Below are 9,485 nucleotides of genomic sequence, written 5' to 3'. Positions count from 1 at the left end.
TGAGTTGTTCTAAAGGGATTAACCCTATGGCATGGATAATGGGAAGTTGGGGCATGGATGATCACGAATGAGCATTTTGAGGCCAAGAAATGTCGAAAAGCATTTTAGTTCACCAGCAAAAGCCTGTAGTAGTCCTCACTGCTTTCCATGTCCCAGTTCATAAGGCACTGGGTACCAGCAGCCATTGGGTGCCAGCAGCTGATCCTTCAGTAGATACAGCAGATTGGGTGCAAAGAGAGAGTGACCACTGTAGCACTCGGGGGAAGGTGTATTGCCAAGGATGCTGGATTGCCCTTGAAATACAGTGACCTGGTTAGTGCAATAATAGCATGTCCTGTGTGTTCTAAACAGCCAAGGCAACTGCCAAAGGAGTCGGGGACCATCCATCCAAGTTCTCAACCTGTGAGAGACTGGCAAATTGGTTATACTAGCACCCTCCATCAAATGAGTGTTCCAAGTATGCCCTGGTTTGTGTGACCACTGCACCTGGCCTAACCCAAGCTTTTCTCTGTTACTACACAAACCAGGCTGCCACCATTAGAGGATTAGAGAAGCTGAGTACTAGATACACACACCCTCATTGAATAGACAGGGACTGGAACTCCCATTTCAAAGGTCATGATGTACAAGACTAGACAAAAGTACATGACACTGAGTGGAGGTTCCATCTCTATTATAGCCCGCAAGCAGCAGAGTTGGTAGAAAGGAAGAATGGAATATTAAAGCAGTAGATCAAATTACTAACAGATAACACCACCTAGGTTGGGTATACTAAGGTACCATTCCAGGCTTTAATACATTTCAGTGATCAACCAGCAGAACCTATGGTCTCATATGTTAGCTTGGCCCTGCTGAGGCACCTAACGCCATAAAGGTGTGGAAGTCATGGGAAACAGCCACTGTGCCCACTCTCATTGCAGATCAACATGCTGAGAATGCCAAGGCCCATCACACCCGGAAAAGGCATTGTCTATTGGAATTTGCAACAGGATGTCCCCACCCAGATGGGCGAGTTACTTTACACCTCTGGGTGAGGGGGGAACTACCCCACCTCCACTGCAATCTTATTGTCTTGCTACAAAACACTATATCTGGAATGGAACATGCAGCACTGAAAGAGGGGAGAACATGGAGGTTCTGGTCTGGCATATCCGACCTCAGTCCATCGCATCATGCCTGACAGCGCTGCCTCCCTCAGTCAGCATATATGGTATGAACATGCAGGTCAGATTTCTAAAACTGCCAACCTCCCTCTCCTTAAGTCCAGGTGGGAACATTCTGTTTTCCATTGATAGATCATTCGACCACCATCTTTGTTCCCTCCATTGGTCTGGTGGACATTATACAGTACATGGAAATGCTTACTAAATTCACCCAGGAGGACAGCCGGAAAAGCCTCTCTTTACTGAACACTGAAATCTTTCTAACGAGAAAAGCTGTCTCCCAAAATAGAATCGAACATTATTACTGCCTTGCTAGGAGGCACCTGTGCCATTATCCCAGCAGAATTCTGTGTGTTCATACTGATGAGTCTGCTAATTTATCAACTTTATTAAATCACATGAGACACAAGTGACACCACCTTGAGGCATCCGACCACCGGCCTAGGGGACATAATAACTCAATGGTTCATATCATGGGGCTCTTGGTGGGGGAAAAAATGTTACTTATTTTGAGAATCATTATCTTAATCTGTGTTTTCCCTTGCATACGCCTATATTCCTGCTGTGGTGTCTGCCTCCAATGGAGCCAGACAGGCACCAAACGAGCCACCTTCACGCTAAGGAAATCCCTTGCTGACTGCTCGCACAAGGCACATTTGTGAAGAAGGAGATCTGTGAGATTGCCAAGAGCCGGTCACAGTGGTGTAGTGTTGGAGGAGGTCACTGAAAGGACACGACCGCAAATTGACCCACGAGCTGGATCCGGGCACCTGGAAGCTCCTCACGCCCCACCCTACCTCACTCCTCCATCTTTGGAATGTTCCGCCCACCCACCATTTCTACATAAAGAGCTGTTCCAAGGACGCATCCCTGAGAGAGTAAGGTGTTGCTGAGACCATCTGGATTGGATACGTTGCTCAACCCAGTTAAGGCCTCTGTATAAACTTTGAAGATTCTGGCGGCGGGCGCGGAGATCGACTCGTCTTGCTGCCGCGGTCCTCCACAAGCCTCGTAAGTAAGCTCCTTGTTTGTTCAGCCGGCCTCCTCCAATCTGGGACGGCCTGCCTCTTTCTTCCCTCTCTTCCTGCCCGCTGTGTACCACGGGGGCCAGTTTGGGAACCGGCGAGCCCCATCAATGGTGTGTAAGAGCTGCCGTTGCTCTGCCTTGTCACTGATACTTGGCCCTGCCACTTTTGTGTGTTGGTGCGTGTGTGCGCCTGCGTAGGTGGCTTTGGGTTTGTTTTATCAATTGCCACAACCGGGAGGTGCTGCCTCATGTTTTTGTCGTGTGTTTCTCCAACCACGTGATCTTGAACGTTGTTTCCTGGGATTATTTGCTATTTATACTTCTTACTTCTTTGGTGAAGCACCTGTTAAATGATTTTGCCTGTTGATACGTGTTTTAAGTTAGTTGGTCTTAATATGTGGTATGGACATCCAAGTTATTTATGAGATATGTTTTGTAAATATCTTCTACAAATCTGTGGATGGCCGTTTCGTTTTTTTAAACAGTGTGTTTTAAAGAGCAAAATAATTCAATTCTGATGAAGCCCAATTTTTCTTTGGTATTGTTGTTCATGATTTTGTATTCTAAGAAATATTTGCCTAATCTAATTTTCTCCTAAGATTTTTTTTCCCCTCCTAGAAGTAGATCTTTAGCTCTTACATTTAGGTATATTATTAATTTTCATCCAATATTTATAATGGTGTAGGACAAGATAGGAGGTTTATTTTTTACATATGGTTATCCAATTCAGCACCATTTGTCGAAGAGGCCCCTGCGTTCGTTTCCTATTAGTGCTGTAACATATGAAAAGAAATTTAGTAGCTTAGCAAGTTTGTTCTGGAGGTCAGAAGTACAAAGTCAGTGTCACTGGGCTAAAGTCAAGGCGTTGGCAATGCCAGTACCTTCTGGTCTAAGGTAGAATCCTTTCCTTACTTTTTCCAGATTCTAGAGGTTCTTTGGATTCCTTGCTCAAAGCCATTTCTTCTGTCTTCTAAGCCAGAATTAGAGCCCTGTCAAATCTAGTTTACTGATTCTGCTTCTGTCATCACATTGCCATCTCTCACTCTGAATCTTCTGCCTTCCTCTTATAAGGACTCTGGAAATTACATTGTCTTTGCCTGGAAAATAAAGACCCTTAATAACATCAGCAAAGTCCCTTTTGCCTTATAAGGTGACATCTTCATGGGTTTAGAGGATTAAGACATAGACATCAGTTAATATGTGTGGTAAAGTCCCTAATTTCAGTCCTGATATTGGTGATTTGTATTTTTTGTTCAATTTATTTTTATCCACTGTTATATTTTTAAAAGAACCAGCTTTTTAATTTATTGCTTTTCTCTACTTTTTTTGGTTTTCTACTTCATTTTATAGTTCATTGACTTCTGCTCATATCACTAGTACTTCCTTACCTCTAGTTACTTTGGATTTAGTTTGATTTTTATTTTTCTAGTTTTTTAAGATAAAACTTAAATACTGCTTTGAAATGTTTCTTCTTTCCTTTAATGATTATTTAATTCAATGCTGTAAAATTCCCTGCAAGCAATGCTTTAGCTATGTACTTCATATCTTATGTGGATTTTTTCATTCAATTCAAAATAGTTTATAATTTGCCTTATGATTTTTCTTTTAACTATGAGTTCTTTCAAAGTGTATGGTTTAATTTCCAAATATTTGGGAATTTTCCAGATATCTTTCTTTAAGTTTACTTCTGTTGTGTTCAGATAACGTTTTGTATGAACTCAGTCCTCTCAAATTTATTTTGATTTGTTTATGAACCAGAATATAGTCTGTTTCGATGAATGTTCTGTGTACGCTACGAAAGAATACTTGTTCACCCAGCATGAAATAGGGTTTATAAATGTCAATTTGGCAAAGTTGATAGTGTTGTTCCAATTCATTTGGATCTTTATATTTTTCTATTAATCTTTGAGAAAATGATAGTAGTATATAAACAAGAGTTAATTACACATTAATCAACTTAATTGTTCAATTGTGACAAGGGCTCATACGTCTCAAATAGTTTTTACTTGCAAAACAAATTTATTATTTAAGGTCTCATACCATCATCAACTGGTTATAGGCGAGGCATCTTGGTACCAGGAAAAGCCAAGATCTATGATGGCGAAGGTCTTTAAAGTATGCTGATTTTACAGGCCGTATTCTGTAGCTGTGTGACTAGCCTTAACTGTTGGAGCCCCATTACCATTTATGGAAACCAGGTGCAAATTATAAATCCAATTAGTATTTCTAAACAATGCTTTCAGGGTATTAAATCCTACTCTGAAACAACTCACCAGCGCATGGTTATAGAATACTATTTATCTTTCAATAATTTCCATAGCATTCACCAAGGGTCAGTAGCTCTTGAGACAAGCATGAGAGAAATCCAAACCAGATAAAATGAATCCACATTATACCAGTGAAGTGTAATTATCGATATAAGACAACAACCAAATAACACATAATTCCTGTGAAAATTTTGTCAGATTTTTGCACCAACTTAGCTATTTTCTTACAACCTTTGTCCATTGCAATTTGAACTTTATTATAAGCTTAGGATTATAGCTTTTAATAGATAACTAATTCATTATTAATGAGATCTAAGTCCTATTCAGGCCCATAATTCTCCACTGAGATTATATCACATCCTAAGCAGACATTTGATCAACTATCTGTATTTTCATAAGTCTTATGTCATCTATCAAATTGACTTTACCAGTCATCTGACTATTGTATCAAATTGCAACATTATTATGAATATTAAGAATATATAAAACAAATAAGAAATTATGACTGTAGGATTTATTGCTACTTTCCAACAGAAATAACCATTTCCTCTGTGCCAAATATTATGTACAATTATTAACCAAAGGCGTGGGTCAGTGAGATATAAAGTTCTAGGTATTCTGCGTGAAGATAAGTTCCTCATCACACAGAATCAAAACAAGATGAGTTTCAAATGGAAGGAGGCTCTTAAGAAAGGCTTTTAACTATCTCTTGGGAGTATTCATGTAAAATTTAATGTTTGTCAATTGTACAATTGGGCTGTCTTATTCTGATCTGTGATGATGCCAGAGATGTTAAGAAGACTGATATAAAATATACTTCTCATTTGGAAACTTCTATTAATAAGGGGATCCATATATTTTCCATAAATGGACTGCTTGTGCTCTGGCAGTTGTATACCAGGTCAACAGGATTGCTTGTGTTCGCCTCTGTTTGAAGTAATACATTTAAAACTCCTGTTTGTGTGATGATACAAAGCTTTTTCTCACTGTTACGCATGGGCATGTTGTCTTAACTTTGTTCTATTTTGTAAAAACTATTTAGTTAAAACTCTATTATCAGACCAAACAGCTTGCAGTCTTGTGGCTACTTCATGGAATTTGGATGATCCCCAAGCCACCTGTTCTTACAGGACCTTTTTTTCTCTAAGAACTCTCTTAATTAAAGAAAATTCCATTTATCTAAATATCCCTAGGCCTGCTCTTATTTCCCCTAAAGGTCTCTTTGATTTGGTTGTGTTTTTCCATCATGTTTGTTGTGCCTACTGTGTGCTAACTGTCCATGTGTATTTGGAAAACATACCTTATAAATAAAAATGCCATATTTCATATTTCAGTTTCTTTAAAACACTATGAGGCACCAGCAAAGTAGCAGAAGACATTCTGTCCTTCTACCTTTTCTTAACAGTTCATCAAAATTTATAGTTACACAATGATCTTCATTTTTAATATAGAGTGAAGTGCATGAGGTTTGGCCTATGAAAAGAAATTCACATAGATATAGTCCAGTTTGGGTCACAATAGTAAATATAGCCTGTACAATGAGAACCAAACAACATACATACCATATTAGTGTTCTTCCCTTTAGATGTCATGGGGATTTCTATTCTGTTCTTTTATGGAAGCGTATGACATAAGCCATTCCAATAATGATTTTGGATGATGCTATCTCCCAGGTCATGGTGTTTTCTTTTAGTAATGATGGAGAATCAGCAGAAAAAAGTGTATCATCCTTACAGGCATCTGACCCAAAACTAAGAAAGAAAATTATTTTTTTGCTGTGTAAGTCTTTTTCAAGATACCAAAACAGTGTTTCATGTTCCTTTATGAATAATTATTTTGTTAACTCCTTTACACTCAGTCATTAGTTTACATTCTTTCCATTTATTTTGACCTAAACTTTTCCTCCTCAAGTGTGCACCCAGGTTTAGCCACTGGGTTGATCCATATTGCTAGAAGAAATATGAACCTTGTTAGTGTCTCCCCCTTCAGCCATTCCCATTCATTTGGTGTAGGATTAGAAAAATACAGATTTATGGACTATCCTGTAAGTAATAAAGCACTTGATATTGTGGAAGTCAGTTTTGGCTTTATACATTTGAAAGCCTATGATTAAATGCATATATATTTAGGATTTTATGTTTTCCTGAAAAATGTATCTTTTACCCCAGTTTTATTGAGATCTAATTGACCTACAGTAATGTATAAATTTAAGGCATATGTAGCATAATGACTTGACTTGCATACATTGTGAAATGATTATCACAAAGGGTTTACTTAACATTCATCATGTCCTATAGATACAAAACGAGACAAAACATGGGTACCTGGGTGGCTCAAATGGTTAAGTGTCCATCTTTGGCTCACCTCATGATCTAATGGTTTGTGTGTTTACGCCCCACATTGGTTTGTCTGTTGTCAGTGCAGAGCCTGTTTAGGGTCCTGTCTCCCTCTCTCTCTGCCTTTCCTCTTCTCATGCTCTCTCTCTCTTTCTCGCTCTCTCTCTCAAAAGAAAAAATTAAAAAGAAAACATTTTCCTTGTGATGAGAATTTTTAGGATCTACTCTCAGCAACTTTCAAATATACCACACAGCACTGTTAACAATTAGTCATCATGTTGTACATTACATCCCCAGGACTTATTTATAACGGGAAGTTTATACCTTTTAAGTGCCTTCATCTAATTCAATTACGAATTGACCCTTTAACATTATAAAGCATTGCTATTCACCGTTTATAATATTCTTTTCTCTGAAATAAACATGATATAATAATTCCTATAGCCATTCCAACTTTGTTTTGATTTGTGCTTACATGATATGTCACTTTTGTCCTTTTACTTTTAACGTATCTTTGTATTTAAAGTAGATTTGTTATACACAACATAAAGTGAGTCTTACTCTGCTCTACTTTACAACTGGAACACTTATGCCATATGCAATTGAGGTAATTATCAATATACTTGCATTTAAATTTATAATCTTGCTCTTTGTTTTCTGTTTTGTCATGTGTTTTTTTCTTATAGTAGGTAAAATAATTTTTTTCTTATTTAAATTCTATATATAGTATAGAATAGTTTCCTGAATTAGTTTTTGACAGTGAATAAAAGTTGCAATTAAAAACAATAAACCTTAGTTTTCCATAGCCGCTTTTATTTTTTCCTTAAAAAGAAAGCCCATTTTTTCTAGAGAGACATTCATTTACATATGTATTCTAATACACATTTTTTTCCCTAACATGCCAAAACATATACAACCCCCATTATTTCAGAGGAGAATTATAATGAACAGAAGAATACATCAGCTTAAATTCTCAAGGTCATATCAAATCCTGAAAACTCCCTGGTTTCTGTGATAGGGAAGGAGTTTTGCTAGTAAATAGTTGGACTAAAATCCAGGTAAAATGCTCTAAATCTTCATCTTCTGATTCTTAATTTTTTTAATATATTGCAACAGACAGTTTAATCAAATCTAAACATGTGCTAGAAAGACCTGAGAGTGTTTTATAATTTGTTTTTACAATTCCTAGGTAGGGGCGCCTGGGTGGCCCAGTCAGTTAAGTGTCTGACTTCGGCTCAGGTCATGATCTCACAGCTTGTGAGTTCAAGCCCTGCATCGGGCTCTGTGCTGACGGCTCGGACCCTGGAGCCTGCTTCGGATTCTGTGTCTCTCTCTCTCTCTCTTTGCCTCTCCCTCGCTCACACTCTGTCTCTTTCTCTCTCTCTCTCTCTCAAAAAAATAAATAAAAATATTAAAAAAATAAAAAAATTCTTAGGTAAACTTCATTTGCCAATTTTACATTCTTCTATTTATATTTTTCTTTGTTTTGTCTGTCTTCTTTTCTTTCTACAAATTCCCAGGGACAGTCCTTAAAAAACTATTAGTCCTATTACTTTGTTGGAGGTAAGTTTATTTCCACCGCCCTCAGGTTTGTGGATGTCTAGAGTGAATCTGATGAGGCTGATTGTCTCCTATGGCCAGAGGGGGGTCATAGCAAGTGATCTGGTACTGGCCAGGCCCCACTAGTCACAGTGCCTCCAGTATCCTGACACTAAAGCCCTTGAGCCACTGCTTGGTGTTTCTACAGAGCCACAGCACCATGGACTTCAGACCAGTTAGAACATCATCTCTTTTGTCCTGATGAGCATAGATAGTATCACATTTTACTGGCCATATAATTTCAGAAAATAAAGATGCAGGTAAACAGTTGGATCACAGGAGCCCTTGAAAGTAGACCATCCAAGTAACGATCCCCAAGGCTAATTCTTGGGGCGGTATGTAATTCTTTTTATGATGTATGTAATTCATTTTATTGGCGAGTAGGAGATAATGAGAAGTAGGGATGCTGCTCCCTGATCTATGCTTTTTATTGTAGTCACTGTCCCCGATGTCGTGAATAGTACAGCCTACTCCATGCATCAGAGAAGTTCCAATGCCAAAGAGCATGTATGAATCTGAAAAACAACCCAGTTCAGAGGCCAAGTCTGTGCTCCAGATACATGGCAGATTCGGGAGCAGATTCCAATGGGTTTGTCCAAGAGCATGAAGAGCAGGTAGGGTTGTAGAGGGTGGGGCACCAAATCCATGACCCCCAAAGCCACAGGCTGAGCAGCTGCTGGGCCTGAGGGTCACCAGTCCCCCTGCAGCAGTGGTTGCCAGAGTCAGGGAGCAGCCCCAGGAGGCCAGCAGCCTTGCCTGCCTCATGCCCACAAACTCCACATGAACCTTTGCTGGGGAACCTAGGAGGTATGATCCCTGAGCTATGTGTTCTTTGTTCTTTTTGCTTCATTCCCTGCCGTCTTTGGCTTATTGAGTACTTTTTATGATCTCTTTGTATCACCACTATTATCTTATTAGATACATAATAAGAACTCAAGAAACAGAACTAATAGGATGTATGTATTAAAAGATTTATTCTGAGGAATTGGCTTATGTGATGGAGAGGGCTGACTAGTAGGCAATCTGGATGCTCAGACAGGAGTTGATGTAGCCTTGAATCTAAAATCTGTAGTAAGGACCAGCAACTGGAAAT

The 9,485-nt window shown here is 38.8% G+C and overlaps 1 pseudogene; it reads right to left on the bottom strand.

Annotated features, from left to right (window-relative positions):
• Positions 1-8,248: 8,248 nt before the first annotated feature.
• Positions 8,249-9,157, bottom strand: LOC122479487 (annotated as a pseudogene).
• Between the last annotated feature and the right edge of the window lie 328 nt (positions 9,158-9,485).

This window comes from Prionailurus bengalensis, chromosome C1 (assembly GCF_016509475.1).
Source record: "Prionailurus bengalensis isolate Pbe53 chromosome C1, Fcat_Pben_1.1_paternal_pri, whole genome shotgun sequence".
In the NCBI taxonomy this organism is placed as follows: domain Eukaryota; kingdom Metazoa; phylum Chordata; class Mammalia; order Carnivora; family Felidae; genus Prionailurus; species Prionailurus bengalensis.
Note: the sequence above shows the minus strand (reverse complement) of the source record. Positions and strands in the feature narration are given on the sequence as shown.